The sequence below is a fragment of the Mustela lutreola genome, chromosome 4, assembly GCF_030435805.1.
Source record: "Mustela lutreola isolate mMusLut2 chromosome 4, mMusLut2.pri, whole genome shotgun sequence".
NCBI classification, from domain to species: domain Eukaryota; kingdom Metazoa; phylum Chordata; class Mammalia; order Carnivora; family Mustelidae; genus Mustela; species Mustela lutreola.
The window spans coordinates 191,483,530-191,488,231 of NC_081293.1; positions in this window are offsets into that span (position 1 = coordinate 191,483,530).

The following is a 4,702-nucleotide window of genomic DNA, read 5'->3' on the forward strand; positions in this document are numbered from 1 at the left end:
TAATGGAGATAAAAGTAGCATTAAATATAAGGAAGTGATTAATAACTTTGACTTGTAATGTTTATCAGAAAAAGTAAATGTTTATCAGATGATACCAGAAGAAGAAAGGGCAACCTAGAGTGAGAGAAGCTATTGGTACACACGTAACTGACCAGTTATATAAACAGAATATCATGACATGTAGAAAACCCAACAGAAAAATGCACAAGAGGAAGAAACAAAATCTAAGTATCAAATTAATCTTTTGAAGCTGCATAACCAGCACAACATAAATTAAAGCCACTCTAATATGCTATTATGTACTCTCATTTTGGCAAAAAGTGGGGGGGGGGAGCAATGCTAATAAGTGTCCTCAGGATCTAGGGCAATGGAAACTCCTCATATATTCAGAGTAGTACAACTTGAACTTGCCATTGTTTGTAACTTGTTTTCATCTAGTACAGTTGAACCTGTGCATATCCTGTGGCATGGCAGTTCCATTCTTATGGAATACCAGAGAGACCCTTTCAGATGTGTAGAGACCCATAGACAGTCACAGTAGTATATAGACACAAATAAATCCAATCAAATATCTATCAAGAGCAAAACAGATTGTGTTTTGTACAGTAGAGTATTAGGCAGAAATAAAAATAAACTATAGCTATAGGTATCAGTGCAGATGGATTTCACAAATATAATATTGAATGAAAGAGGGAAGCCATAAAAGTTACATAAAATATAATCTTATGTTACATAAAGTTCAAAAATCAGTTAAAAGTATAGTATGTATATATATATATATATTTTTTTTGAGTGCACTCATTTGTGTATGGGGGTGGTTGGAGGAGTAGGGTGGGGGAACACAGAGGGAGAGAGAATCTTTTTTTTTTTTAAAGATTTTATTTATTTGAGAGTGAAAGACAGTGAGAGGGAACACAAGCAGGGGGAATGAGAGAGGGAGAAGCAGGTTTCCTATTGAGCAAGGAGCAGGTTTCCTATTGAGCAAGGTTTCCTACTGAGCAAGAATCCCGCAGGGATTCAGACAATGTCCATGTTTTCTTTTAACTTGGTCTATCCCAGGACCCTGGGATCCTGACCTGAGCTGAAGGCAGATATTTAACAAAATAACCCACCCAGGTATCTGAGTGAGAGAATCTTAAGCAGTCTCCACGCTGAGCACTGACTCGAGGCAGGCTTGATCTCATGACCATGAGTTCATGACCTGAGCCCAAAGCAAGAGTTAGACACTTACTAACAGAGCCACCCAGGTGCCAATAAACTATATTTTTGAAGGTTGTGCATAAAGGGGAGGAAAACTATAAAGGAAAGCATGGGAGGATCACAGATGTCAGGTTAGTGTTCCACCTTGAGGCAAGGAAGGTGTTTTGTTCTTAGAAGGACACAGGAGGGGCTTTAATTCCTGGTGATACTCTCTTAGCCTGGTGCTAAGCCTGAAGCTTCACTTTACAGTCATTACATATGTAATTGTACATATCTCTTATGCACTTTTTTTGGTGAACATGACATATTCCAAAATAGCAAGAATGTTGTGGGGTTCTGACTCTAAAAGATCCAACTTCAGTTATTAGCACACATTATAACTATGTAGATTATAACATGACGGTGTTCCTAAAACTACTTTTTTTTTTCAGTTTTAAAGTCTGTATTATAACAAATGGATTATGGCAAGTAAAGTTCAAAGTTCTGCGTGCTTCTGAGTTGTAACGTGTTGCTTCTTCTGTCAAATTGTCTGGGTTTAGCAGGATTCAGACAATGTCCATGTTTCCTTTTAACTTGATCTTTAAAAGCCTTAAGACAGTGTCCCAACTCCAACCCCAGACTCGTTATCTCTGGAAGGGTCCAGGAGGATGGAATCTTTTTGACAGAAAAATCATAATATCCTAGTCACGTTAAATTAAATCACTTATTACTTGCAACTTGGAAGTGCCTGCACCAAGGAATCTTGCTTCAAGTATTTTCAGAGAAAAATAGGGTCGAATCTCCCCAAACACTGTTTTTCTTTTCTTTTCTTTCTTTTTTGTTTTCCCTTCTGAATGTAGGATTTAGATGTAATTAGAGGGATACATTGGCTCTAGTCCTTTAAGGGCAACCACCTGTCCACATTCATAAACCAATTTCCTGCCATTACAGGAGTAGCTGGAGCTCCCCATGGGACATCAACTCTAATTAAGGTATCCACTGCATAATTCTGCTTAGAGTCTTTAAAACCCTCATGTACACACACACACACACACACACACACACACACACATACACACACACACAGTTGTCATCAGTATATGATACTAAAATTTTACTTCATCTGGTTATTTGGCCAGTTGTTTTCAGATTGATTTGCTCTGTATTACTTTGGATCCAGTATACCATTTCCCATGGCCCAGAGCTTGACCCCGGCCAAGTTACTGGAAGTGGTTCAGGAGTTCTCTGTGCACTAAGTATTTTATCCTGGAGCCTTTCAAGATCTTCAGGCCTAACATAGTTGCTGCCTTTAAGAGCCCTCATTTAGTCCTACAGCAGGGTCAGAATCCTTGACAGGATGCTTGAGAACAGAGATTCAAAAGAAATAAAGATTCATGAGGACTGAGACTCTGGTTTTCAGGGTAGAGTCAGAATTCCCTGATTGCGGCCCCGTTTAGTGACGTGATTTTGACCCAGATATGGGTGAAATCTCTGATAAATTGAGTTTTATTTCCTAGTATGCCTTTTAAAAGGGTTTTTTTTTTGTTTGTTTTGTTTTGTTTGGGGGCAGACTTTTGTTAGTCTTAACTATCTTGTGACTGACTATTGTATCATTATTCATTTTTTGATAAGTAGTTTGTACCACTTAATATTCTTTTGTTTTTTGTTTTTTGTTTTTTTTGTTTTTTGTTTTTTTACTAAGTGGCCAAGTTTCCTTCTCTGTATGGTTTGAGCCAAGTGGGAAGGCAGACTATACTGGGATCTGACGAGTATCTTATTATTTCTTTTCTCCAGTGGGTGGTCGCTATTTCATTTGTGTCCTAAATGATTAGGCTAAAGAAGCCTGCCCTATGTCGAATGGGTTAACTCCATCAGTTGAAAAGGCTACTCATCTCTAAACCTCTTTCTTAGAAGGAGGGGACTAAGTGAGATAAAGGTAATGTTCATTCTGGAAGGATATTTCTCTGTGGTCTAGATGCCTCTATAGCCAAAATGGTATCTTTGGGGAAGGTTCTTGGGCTTGTTGTAATGATCATCTATTTTATGAAAGTCATAGATTTGATAAGAGGTACTAATTAAAATTTCATATGTGTAATTGATAAAGGCAGTGACTCTGTTGTATGCCAGGAATCTAAATTCATTCTAACAATATTCCGAGCTAAACAGTAGAGAGAATTTGTTTCTATTTGAGTAGGAGTGAATTGATTTGGGAGATTTTTCATGGATAGGACAAGCAAAACATGACTCCCTTTGTGTATCTCTTTTCAAAGATCAAGAGCCATGGGGTCTTTTGGTGAGACATTTGCCTTGGTAATAAAGATAAACTCTCAAAGGCCTTAAAGAAAGATTTGGATAGTAGGTTCCAGTTACACCTTCAGGAAATTGGTGTATTTGTCCTCTTCTAAAAGTTTTATTTCTTGGCTATAAAAAATTCATAGAATATTTTTTAAAAGGTGAAGAGCATATTGACTGTCAGTTGCTTTATGGGAAGAGGAGCCTGGATAGCTCTTTAAAACCAGAACTAGGTAGGGCAGGGACAGAGTTTGCCGCTATGGGAACAGTACAAGGATAGTAGTTGTAAATGCTTCTGTGTAGCCACAAGGAGGAGACAAAGAGCGATATAGGTGACCACAGACTCTACACTGCCTAAGGTCCATTCAAGATAGAAATTACTTTAATTCTGTTTAACGGGGCTTGTTATTTCATTTTAACAATATTTGCCAGAAGTAAGAGTCTTTATGGTGCATTCAGTGTGACCACCACTAAAGCTTCAGTGGTTTTGAAATTAATTGCCCATTCTTCTAATAAGGCCGTGGTTCTGTAGTGCTGAGGGGAGATATAACAGAGTCCTTCTTATTGCCTTTAAAACTGTTAGGCTGGAGACGCCTGGGTGGCTGAGTAGGTTAAGGCCTCTGCCTTTGGCTCAGGTTGTGATCCTGGGGTCCTGGGATCAAGCCCCGCATCGGGTTCTCTGCTCGGCAGGGAGCCTGCTTTCCCCCCTCTCTCTGCTTGCCTCTCTGCTACTTGTGATCTCTGTCTGTCAAATAAATAAATAAAATCTTTAAAAAAAAAAAAAAAAAAACCTGCTAGGCAGCCATTACTACTTCCCTACATTACTCCAGGGTGAGTCTTCCCTTTGGAATTTATCCAGTTTTCTAGGAACGTGGGTATTTCAGATATTGGATTGAATAGCCTATAAGAGCATTTGTGGTTCCTTGCCCCACACTCTGAGATGTGAAATACCATGTTGGGTTTTTAGCAGTTTGAATCTGGTTGGCCATTTGTGGTCAGCAGCCATATACACGTAAGATTCATGCAAGTAGAGCTCAGGTTGCAGCAGATTCGGTAAGCCTGTGTAGTGTGTTGGCGGAAAGTATGAGCTCTGGAGTCCCAGAGAATAGGGTTGGCTTCACCACTTAGCTTTGTATCTGTGCTTCCTTCTCTGCAGAGGGGAGACAGTAATAGTACTTATTCTGTAGGACTGTTGTGAGCATAAATAAATAAATAAAAACACTTAAAACAG